Below are 12,311 nucleotides of genomic sequence, written 5' to 3'. Positions count from 1 at the left end.
GATATCATCCTGAGTGAGGTAATCTAGGCCCAAAAGGCCATATATGATGTGCACTCCCTGATAAGTGGATATTAGCCCGATAGCTATGCCCATAATACAATCACAGACCATATAAAGCTTAACAAAAAGGCAAGCCAAAGTATGGATGCTTCAATCCCACTTAGATAAGAGAACAAAATAATCATGGAAGGCAGAAGGAAGTCAGGACCAGGGCAGCAAAATAGGAAAGGGAGAGAAAAGTAGTGGTTAGGATCAGGTATGGGAAGAAATAGGAAAGATGTCCAGAAGGCAAGGAGAATGAATGTAGTAGTTTGGTGTGGGAAATGGGGGGAACTACTAGAAAGTTACAGACACCAGGGATATGGTAAGCTCCCGGGACCCAATGGGAATGACATTATTCAAAATATGGAAGAGAGGGGTGAAAGAATCTGAAGAGACAAAGTCCAGTAGCTAGGCACTGCCCTAGTGGAGGGATGGAACCCCCACCTATCTCAAAATTTTTAACCCAGAATTGTTCCTGTCTAAAGGAAATATATGAATAAAAATGGGGCAGAAACTGAAGGAAAGGCCATACAGAAACCATGCCTCCTTGGGATCCATCCCATGTGCAGACACCAAACCCTGACATTATTATTGATGCCAAAAAGTGCTTGCAGACAGGAGCCTGGCATGGCTCTCAATTTTTTTGTCCTAGAAGAGAACTATTTAATATACCATCTTCCTTAAGGAAACTTTGGAGAAATTCTTCATCCTATGACTGAACCAAAATTAATGTATACACACTTATACTTTTCAGGGGTTTAATCCACAAGTTAAGGAAAATTTATCATTAACTTTAATCTAGAAAATATACAGTAAGTGTTTAAAACAGAGAAAATTAAATACATGTAATAGGTCCCCAGATAATGTGAAAACTGAAAATGAGGGTAGGATTAGTGGGTAGCCAGTAGAATGTAGGCTATGGTATGAGATCCCAATGGTTAGAGGGACTTCCAAACCACCATAGATGCATGAAGATCAGTCACTGAGAGGTGCTCTCTGAGTCAGAGAAAGGATTCTGATTCCATCTTTATGTTCTTCTGAACTCTAGTGCTCTGCAGTTGCTAAACCTGAGTAGAAATCATCTGGTATAGAATATCATGCCTTTGCACCTATTTTTATTCCACATTGTCCAATAATACATAAAAGAAAATGAAAGGAAAGGCCACTTAATGAGAAGTCAAACCTACAGTCAGATGTGAGGAGTGAAGCTCAGAGTCAGGAGAGGTTTCAAATGCAACACTACTCTGATAAATCTTTCCTAAGGAAGTTAAGATTTAGCTTAAGTAATGTTAAGAAATCATCAAAGTCTCATTATATACTTTGTGACAAGGAAAACTAGGTATGCAAGAAGTACTCTATTGTTTCTCATTTCTTTCTCACAAAATATGAAAAATAAAATCATTAGGGATTATCTTTTCAGTTTTTCAGATAATTTGGACTGCATTTGAATTCTTCCTGTCATATTCCATCTGTTACCTAGAAGCAACTATTCATATGGAAAACCTTTCTATTCTACTTTTATTTATTATTATTTTTAATTAGAATATAATAACATAATTTTCCTCATCCTCTTCTCCCCCATCCTTCCTGTGTATCCTCCACCTACCTTTTAAATTACAGGCTGCGCTTCTTTAATTATTCTAACATACTGCTCTTAATTGACTCAAATATAAAGCAACCTAATATCTTCATTTAATGATGCATGCATGTAAATATTTCTAGGGCCAATCACTCTATATTCAATAACCAATTTGGAGTCTTTTCTCAGGAAATGACTAATTCTCCCTCTCTCAACAGTTGTTAATTGCCTGTAACTCCTCATCTGAATTTGAGGCCTATGAGATCTCCCTTATTTTCTCTGCATATCAACTCTTTGGGGGAATTATATACGTCTTATTTAGGTAGCCATAGTGTTAAGATTGTATGAGTATAACTTCCCTATCTTAGCTAAAAGAAACAATTTTACAACTCACTTCCTGACCCTCTTTCTTTTATAGTCTTCCTGACTATACTTCTGCAACGTTCTCTGAGCCTTAAGTTTAAGGGTTGTGCTATAGATGTATTAAGTAGTTCTAAGTAGTCCATTATTGGTTACTCTTTGCAATTTGACTAGTTGAAGCTTTCTGTAACTTATGTCCTGCATCTGCAAAATGATGCTTCTTTGACAAGGGATAATAGCTGCATCAGGTATCTGTATGCATGAGGATAATCCTTTAGAATGCGGTTAGAAAGTATCCTGGTTTAGAAAAGCAGCAGTTGTAGATTCTCTTCTAAGACCCATGACTTCACTACTTTTTCGTAGTTGGCTAAGTTTGTAGGAACAGGAATGGTTTCTGCCTTGCTAAAAAGATTGTTGAGTCCAATTAGACAGCTGATGGATACCACTTAGATATAAATGCCACTATAATACTTTTAGGTTTAGTTTGCCATCATGGTCATTGTTGTGATTCACATACATAACAACTTCCTTTCATCAGCAACTTGAATATTACATTCTAGTACTACAAAACCTAGTCTTCAGAAAGGAGGATTTAGGTCAGTTTCAGCTCAAATGCTCTGATTCCTGTGTCTAAAGTACATGATATATGCAGCAAGAGAAATTTGACTTCTATTTCTAGGAGGCAGCCAAAGGCAACAACAATATGCTACATTGCTTTGGGAGCTTCTTTGACTCCTCTGACCAGCAACACAAAAGACAGTTTCTCAGGCTTGATACTGGGGCTTTTGTTAGGTAGTCTGTGGCTCTTATGGAGGGATTTTAATGACTCTTTGTGATAAAATGACATTTAAGCACACACACACACACATACACACAAATTATATTCTGCATATATATAAGCACAAACATCGTGGTTATCATCTTAACAACAACTGTAACTAAGCACAACTCAAGAAGCTGCACATAACTTTGGAGAATTTCATTATATGGGACAATTGAGGTAAGAAGATTCACTCTAAATTCTGATCATACTCTTTTGGTTGTAACCTAAATATAAAAATAAATAAAACATGGAAGAAGAAACTGATTATTTTATGCGTACTTGTTCTCATTCTCCCTGTCAAGTTCTGTCTTGTTGCTAAGGTATAAGGACCCATCATAGGAGAAGCTATATACTAACAGGTAATCCTCCTGTGATGGGTCTACCTTAGATTAAAATCTATGAAGGATTTTTTTCTAGTACGCAAGGCCCAAGAAAAATTCATTTTAGGAAATATTGCTGCTATTAATATGCTTTTTCTGTTATTATTAAATTTGTCTAATAATTACTGGATATTAGCCTACCCTTTTGATCAGATCACTGCAAACAACAAAGAAGTACTATCTTGTAATGATGCTATATAGACAAATATATGATTTCTTAATACTTAATTATGATCCTACAAGAATTCTTCAAATTAGTAATTATTATGCTCTTCTATAGTGAGACTGCTATTAGGTTATCTCTCATAATCAAAACTCCAATGAGAACTCTGCCATTCTTTAGTGTCATGAGTTAATTGCTTCTGAGACAGCAGGCAGGCATCTGCTGCTCAAAGCACAATTCAAGAGGTTATAAAGCTATTAACGAAAGGTCATAAAAAGGGAACTAATGATTAATTATAGGTGCTAGGACAGAAGATAAAATATTGACTGGATTTTTCTCTACAAAATTTTACACACCAAAAAAAATGTCACAAATACCTTGGTCACAAAAGTTATGGTCTTTAAATCTCCATAAACCTGTTGAGCTTGGGACAGATGATGCATATTTATCCAAATAATTACTCCTAATGGATATACATGTAAACATTCCCTCTTATAAGCTTGTTATTCAATTTATGATTTTAATTTATGTGTAAAGTTGTGATGAACTTTTTACCATATGATCATATATTCTGAAAGATATTGAAGTGCTGAGGAGAAAGAAAAGAGAATATTCTCCTTGTTCCCCTTTCTTAGGACTGCTTTTCCCACCTTTTCTTTAGATCCCTTTTCTTACAAGCCCTTTTCCCTTCTTTCTTTCATAGGTTTCATAGGAAACATTTTTAGAACTTAGATACAAAGGCTAAAATCACTTTTCATAGTGTCCTTTTTTTCCCCTGCAATTTAAACTAGCAGGCTGAAAGTTAGGGCCACAATAGAACAAAGGCTGCTCTTTCAGATGAGATGCTAAATAGTTCCTCACCTCAGAGGAACTCACAAGGCAGATCAGCTACTGAAGCAAAGTGACTTAGACTTAAGGCAGGTGAACATTTTATTATTATACAGTAAAATAAATGTCTTGTAAGATCACATCTTAACCCCACCAACCCTCTTTCTCCTCCACTGCCTCATGAAGAACCACTGGGGTTGGCCCCCGGCACTGAAGCATTCCTTTATTAATGTTAGAACCTACATATTTTAGATTCTAATGCAGACTGAAGATCAAGTGAGACATCAGAGTCACAAACTTGACAATTATAAGACTCTTGGCATTTCTGGCAAGACAAAACCATTGTTAATATAGCTAGACCACAGCCTATGAGCTATTCTAATAAATTATATATAGATATGATTTCTGTATACCTGTATTATGATTTTTTATAAATGTATTATGTGTGTATACATATATATGAAATCCATTTTGTAAATGCTGTTTCATTAGAGAACACTGACTATTATATTCTCTAACTAAGGAAAATGTCTCCTCATACTTATGGTAATCTGAAAAAGGCCATAAGTCAAAGACATATGTTGCAGCATCTTTGTTTATTATTTTCTTACATAGGCTGGCAGAACACCGGTTCTTGGTTTCAGAATTATCCTTGTTTTTGCTCAGTGGTTTTCTTTTTGCTCCACATTTTATTGTCTTAGGTTAATTATTATTACTACATATTCATATCTTGCATAGAATTCATTGGTGTTACTATGTTTGTCACAATTCTGAAGCAGCTAACTTGACAGTAACGTAGAATTGACTTTTGAAGACACAGGCACAGCACTAAAGAAGTAGAATTAGCTTGTAGGGCTTGTGCAGGCTTTTCTAGAAGGCAACATATATTTTGAATTCCACTTCAATATACATTATAGTTTCCACCATATATATCCAGAAATCAAGAGATGGAAAAGTAAATGTTTATAACAGGGCTCTAGGCCTTAGTAGACATCCAAACCTTAGCACAACTGACTCTACGAGTAAAATACCATTCAAGACACAAAATGTGGCATGCTAAATGAAAAAAAAAAGACCTAATCTGTCAAAGCCCAAAGTATTGGTAAAGTCTCTAAATGTACTTTGCTTTTTGGCTTCTCTAGTTATGCTTCTGACTAACTATTCTTTTCAACTAAAATATCTCAACCAAGAACATGTCTTTTGTGCTTAAAAGCTCACACTGAGAAAGGTTCAGAGAGATCCGAAACACCCTATGTGCTTCCCAGGTGAGTAATAAAGATTGTAATAAAATAATAAAATATTGGCTTAAACCCATGTCTGATAAGTTTTCTCTAGTGGATAACCCACAACAGGTTTCACTCAGTAGTATGTACCCTAGTGACACAATAGGGAAATATTTATTTCCTATATCTTCAACCCTAAGTTTTGCTGGGCTAGAAGCTTTGGTCTCAGGTAGAGAGTGCTCCTATCAGAAGATTCAACAAATGCTTCATTGAAGAGAAAGTTCAGCATCCCCCTAGCATCCTTGGGATTCTGATAACCTTAAGCCAATAGACCAAGAGAAAAAAATAACAATGATAGAAGGGGTGATTGATCTAGACTAACTTTTTTTTTTTTTTAGAATTGTGAATTTTATTAGGTCATTTTCTTTTTTTCTAATGGATATTGAATGCATATTTTTATTTATACATATATTAATAAGAATGTTCTCCATAATGTTTATATACTTTGTCTTGATTCTTTGTGAATTTACACCCAATCCGACTCACCGTCCCATCCCTCCCTATCCCGCTGTGTCCTTGAAAACCCATTTGCAAAAGAAACCAAATGTAAAAACAAATCCAAGCATTATACAAAAATCTAATCTTTTGGATAAAAGTAAACTTTAGAAAGAAGAGTCAGTCATTTGCAAAACAAAAACAAAAAGCTCTATTCTGTATTAAAGCATTAAATCCCTGCCCTTGAAACTTACCCTGCAAAAGAAAACAAATATATAAATGAATAAATAAATATAAATCATCTCTCTATGAGAGCTGAGGTGTGTCCTTGTGTTCCACAAAATATACTATTTTGCCCAAAGAGCTTTATTCATTTTTTGCACAAGAAAATGTCCCCCACTATGGGATGCCTTTCTTTCCCATATTTTTTATACACTCTATTGCCAGTTTTTATGTGAAACAACTTTACACTTTTATGGTTTGAAAAAGTCTGTGTTAGGTTCTTATCTGTCTATATGCATTTTTAAATTATATTTTTATTCAATATATTTCTGTAAGGCAAAGGGCACTGCCAAAAGGACAAAACAGCAACCAACAAATTGGGAAAATATCTTTACCAACCCTACATCCAACAGAGGGCTGATATCCAAGATATACAAAGAACTCAAGAAGTAGACTCCAGAGAGCCATATAACCCTATTAAAGAATGGGGTACAGAGCTAAACAAAGAATTTTCACCTGAGGAATATCAAATGGCTGAGAAGCACCTAAAGAAATGTTCACCATCCTTAGTCATCAGGGAAATGCAAATCACAACAACCCTGAGATTTCACCTTACACCAGTCAGAATGGCTAAGCTCAAAAACCCAGGAGAAAACAGGTGCTGGCGAGGATATGGAAAAAGAGGAACATTCCTCCACTGCTGGTGGGGCTGCAAGCAGGTACAACCACTCTGGAAATCAGTCTTACGGATCCTTAGAAAACTGGGCATAAATCTACTGGAGGACACCACTATACCCTCCTGGGCACATACCCATAGGATTCCCCAGCATGTAAAAAGGATACATGCTTCAATACGTTCATAGTAGCCCTATTTATAATAGCCAGAGGCTGGACAGAACCCAGATATCCTTCAACAGAGGAATGGGTACAGAAAATGTAGTATATTTACACTGTGGAATACTACTCAGCTATTAAAAACAATGAAGTCATGAAATTCTGAGGCAAATGGGTGGAACTGGAGAATGTCATCCTGGGTGAGGTGACCCAATCACAAAAGAGCATACATGGTATGCACTCACTGATAAATGGATATTAGCCCAAAATCTTGGAATACCCAAGAAACAATTCACATATCAAATGATACCCAAGAAAAAAGAAGGAGAGGCCCCTGCTCCTAGGAAGTCTCAGTGTAGCAGTGTAGGGGAATAACAGGACAGGGAAGTGAGAAGGGGTTGATTGGGGATCAGGGGGAGGGTAGAGGGCTTATGGGACTTTCAGGGAGGGGGGAATCCTTGAAATGGGAAATCATTTGAAATGTAAATAGACTTTCATTTTTTATTGAATATCATCTTCATTTACATTGCCATGGTAAAAAATTTCCCAATTTCCTCCCTCCCCAAAGACCCCCAACCCTTCCTCCCTCCCCCTGCCTCCACATATATGCCCCTCCACCAGACACACTCCCACCTCCCCCACTTGGTTTCCCTTTGTTGGAGCCTCTCTTTAGCCTTTACCGATCTAGAGCTTTCAGATGTGTTGTTAAGTTGCTAGTACAAGATCTTTCCCATTGTTTTACTTAGGCACTTAGTATTAGAAATGTTCATCTTAGCAGCACTTTCACTGTTTCCCATAAGTTTGAATATGTTCTATATTTATTGTCATTCAATTTCACATAATTTCTACTTTTTTATTTATCTCTTGACTCACTTTTTATTCAGTAAAGAGTTTTAAAGTTTCATTAAATTTGTCAGCTTTCTGTTGTTTCTGTTATTTTTGATATCAGAATGCAGGGAGTTGTTTCAATTTTCTTGCAGTATTTGAGATTTTCTTTGTGACTGAATATGTGGTTAATTTTGGAGGAAGTTCCAAGAGTTGATAAGAAAAAGGTCTATTCTTTAGTGTTTGGCTGAAGTGTTCAGCAAGTATTTTTTAGGTCCATTTGCTTTAAAACTTCAGTTAGCTTTAGAATTTCTCTGTTTAGTTTTTGTCTGGATAACCCATCTCTTAGTGAGAGAGCAATACTGAAGTATCCCAGTACCAGCATATAAGAGTCAATATGTAATTCAAGCTGTAGTAGTGGCTTTGCTTTGCAAATGTAGGTTCCTTTGTGTTTGGGGCATAGATGTTAAAAACTAAAACGTCATTTTGAAAGCTATTTTTTTCCTTAGATGAGTATGTCATTTGATTAGTTTTGGTTTGAAGTTTATTTTGGTAAATATCAAATGTCTACACATGTGCTTTCCTCCTTTTGGTTTTGCAGATGTGAGATTATTTAGTTAATCTTCGTAGATTGGTTGTTTTCCTTTTAATACTTCTGTAGCTCAGGATTTGTAGATAGATATTGTTTAAAGTTGCATTTATAATGGAATATCTTATCTTCTCTATCTATGGTGATTGAAAGCTTTGCTGGATACAGTATCCTTTTCTAGCATCAGTGGTCTCTTAGAGTCTGTTGCACATCTGTCTAGGTCCTTCTGAGTTTAAGAGTCTCCTAAGAAATCAAGTGTAATTCTCATAGCTCTGCCGTTTTGCTACTTGGTCTTTTTCTTTTGTAGCTTTTAGTATTCCTTCATTCTTCACGTTTCTTATTTTACAATTTGGTGAGAGGGCTTTCTTTTATGTTTTAATCTATTTGGTGTTCTGTGTGCTTCTTTTTTGCCAATTTAGATAGTTTTATTAGCATTCCATATAACTTGCAATTAACAGTTCTAAATTTGGGTTCCTGTGAAACAATGCAACACTCTCTACGTGGATTGGCTTAATCAACCTCTTCAATGGTGAGGTCTGAAGAGGTACCACCAGATGGAGGAGCTTCCCCACCAGAGAAGCCACCAGATATACCTCCAGGCAATGCCACCAAAAGCTTGGCAGTGATAGTATTGTAGACATTTTCTAGTTCTTTGTGCTGATGTTCAAGTACTTCCTTCTCTGCAATCTGGTTATTATCCAGCCAGCTGATGATTTCATTGCACTTGTCAAGACTCTTCTGTTTTCCTCATCATTGATCTTGCCTTGAAGTTTTTCATTTTCAAGGGTTACTTTTATGTTGGAGGTATAAGACTCCAGTGAATTCTTGGAGGAAATCTTATCTCTCTGCTTTTTATCCTCAGTTTTGTACTTCTCAACTTTGTGGACCATGTGCTCAATATTCTCCTTACTCAAGTGGCCCTTCTCATTGGTGATGGTGATCTCGTTCTCCTTTCCTGTGCTCTGATCTATAGCAGAAACATTGAAGATGCCTTTAGTATTAATGTCAAAAGTAACTTCAATCTGCCGAATCTCATGTGATACTGGAGGAATGCCTGGTGACTGAAACTTTCCAAGCACATTGTTGTCCTTGGTCAGGGCCCTTTCACCTTCATACATCTAAATGGTTGTCAGAGTAGGTGGTGAAAGCTTGTCTGCTTGGTGAGAATGGTGATATTGCACTTGATGAGGACAGCCCTGACTCTACCAGCAGTTTCAATGCCAAGGGAATGAGAAGCGACATCCAAGAGCAACAAATCCTGAACAGATTTGCAGATTTGTCTCCAGATAGAATGTCTACCTGGTCAGCTGCATCATAAGCAACAGCTTCATCAGGGTTAATGCTACTATTCAGTTCTTTCCAATTGAAGAAGTCTTGCAGAAGTTTCTGAATCTTGGGAATCCTGGTAGAGCCTCCAACAAAACAAGCTCATGTATCTGTGACTTGACTAGTTTGGCATCTTGAAGGTCCTTCTCTACAGGGTTCAGTGTGCCACAGAACAGGTCAGCATTCAATTCCTTAAATTGCGTACAGGTAGTGGAGACACCATGAAATGGAAGTCAATTCCCTCATAGAAAGAATCAATTTCAGTACTGTCCTGAGTGCTGCAGGAAAGGGTCCACTTGCCCTGCTCACACACCATTCAGAGACACTAGACAGCTCTCTTGTTCTCACAGATTTTCTTCTTGTGTTTTCACTTAAACTCAACAAAGAAATGTTTGACCAGAAATTGAGTTGTCAAAGTAATATACACCAAAGTGGGTGTCTCCAACTGTTGATTTGACTTCAAAAATTCCATCCTTAATGTGAAGACTGACACATCAAAAGTACCATCCCCCAAGTCAAAAATTAGTACATTTCTTTCAGCTCCAACCTTATTATTTAAACCATAATCAATAGCAACAAGAGTTGGTTTGTTGATCATTCAAAGTACATTGTGACCAGCAATAGTTCCAGCATCTTTTGTTGCCTAGCACTAAAAGTCATTGAAGTAAGCTGGCACTGTGACCATGGCATTAGTAACAGTCTTTCCAAGGTAAGTTTTGACAAACTCCTTCATCTTTGTCAAAACCATTGAGGACACTTCTTCTAGGTTGAAGTGTTTTATCTTAACTTGGTCCTTCGGCCTGCCTGCATCATTCACCACCATGAAAGGCCAGTGCTTCATATCAAACTGAAAAATAGCAACATCAAATCTACATCCAATCAGACTTTGGCATCCAAAACTATTGATGGGGTTCATTGCAACCTAACTTTTCACAGCGTCCCCAATTAATCATTCTGTGTCTGTGAAAGCAGCATAGCTTGTCATTACCCTACTGATTGACAATTATTTCTACCTTTCCATACTGGAAGATATCCACACAAGAGTAAGTGTTGCCAAGATCAATGCCAACTGCAAGTTCCTCAAACATAGTTGCATGTTTGTAGGCCTGTCTGTGCTGACAATAAGACCACACAAATCCTCTAGAACTGCCTCTGCATTCAATGTGTCCACGTGATTCTTATAGGTATCTACTTCCTTGGGTGGAAAATTTTTTTCCTATAATTTTGTTGAAAATATTTTCTGGATCCTTGATTTGGGTTTCTTCTCCTTCCTTGTATACCTATTATTCTTATGTTTGGTGTTTTGATGCTTTTCCAGATTTCTTAAATGTTTTTAATGTATGAGGGGATGTTTAGATCTAATATTGTCTTTGAATCATTTCCTCTATTTTATCTTTAAAGCCTGAGTTTTTCTTCTCTTGTGTTCTGTTGATAAAGCCTTTCTCTGTAATTCCTGTTCAAATTTCTAATTCTTTTTTTATTTCTTTATTCTCTGTATTTTGGAGAGTGTGGTGGCTGTGTGTTGCCCATTTCCTGGCCTGTTCAGCTGGTGTGTTTACAAGGAATGCCTGCTTATATTGAAGGCTGCATAACTGGGATGAGTTAGCAGAAGAAAAATTGGAGGAGGTGTTCTTTTTTTTTTTTTTTTTTTTTTTTTTTTTTTTTTTTTTTTTGAGCTACATCCCAGCCTTTATTTATTTTTAAACACCAAAATAGTATGAGAAAAAGCTAAAAGAAGAAAATAAAAAATTCCTTGATTTCTACTACCAAGAAGCCATTAATATTTACACTTCGTTACATATACTTTCCCTCACATTATCATGGAAATGAAAATATTCGGAAAAGTAGAATATTACAATAAATCCTTTGCATCAGTTTTGCGCTTCAGGAATTACTAACTCATCATCTTGTCATTAATACTCCTCATTCAGACCTCATTTTTCTCCTTCCAACTGAATTGATTTTGAAATCATTCCTAGAATCTTACCATTTAATCTACAGAAGGGCCTCAGCTGCATATGAGTTTGAATGCTACTTATCAGAGTTTCTATCACCCACACCCTCTGTCACTTGAGGGCATATTATGTTTATATTTTTGGTGACCGTATTGAATTCTTTTTTTTTTTATTTGATATAATTTATTTACATTTCAAATGATTTCCCCTTTTCTAGCCCCCACCCACTCCCCGAAAGTCCCGTAAGTCCCCTTCTCTTCCCCTGTCCTCCCTCCCACCCCTTCCCAGTTCCCCGTTCTGGTTTTGCCAAATACTGTTTCACTGAGTCTTTCCAGAACCAGGGACCACTCCTGCTTTCTTCTTGTATCTCATTTGATGTGTGGATTATGTTTTGGGTATTCCAGTTTTCTAGGTTAATAACCACTTATTAGTGAGTGCATACCATGATTCACCTTTTGAGTCTGGGTTACCTCACTTAGTATGATGTTCTCTAGCTCCATCCATTTGCCTAAGAATTTCATGAATTCATTGTTTCTAATGGCTGAATAGTACTCCATTGTGTAGATATACCACATTTTTGTATCCACTCTTCTGTTGAGGGATACCTGGGTTCTTTCCAGCATCTGGCAATTATAAATAGGGCTGCTATGAACATAGTAGAGCATGT

General features: G+C 36.7%; 1 pseudogene; it reads right to left on the bottom strand.

Annotated features, from left to right (window-relative positions):
• Positions 1 to 8,873: 8,873 nt before the first annotated feature.
• On the bottom strand, positions 8,874 to 10,777 carry LOC127684066 (heat shock cognate 71 kDa protein-like; annotated as a pseudogene).
• Positions 10,778 to 12,311: the final 1,534 nt, after the last annotated feature.

Source organism: Apodemus sylvaticus, chromosome 5, assembly GCF_947179515.1.
Source record: "Apodemus sylvaticus chromosome 5, mApoSyl1.1, whole genome shotgun sequence".
NCBI classification, from domain to species: Eukaryota; Metazoa; Chordata; class Mammalia; order Rodentia; family Muridae; genus Apodemus; species Apodemus sylvaticus.
The sequence above is the reverse complement of the archived record's forward strand: the minus strand, read 5'-3'. Positions and strand labels throughout refer to the sequence as shown.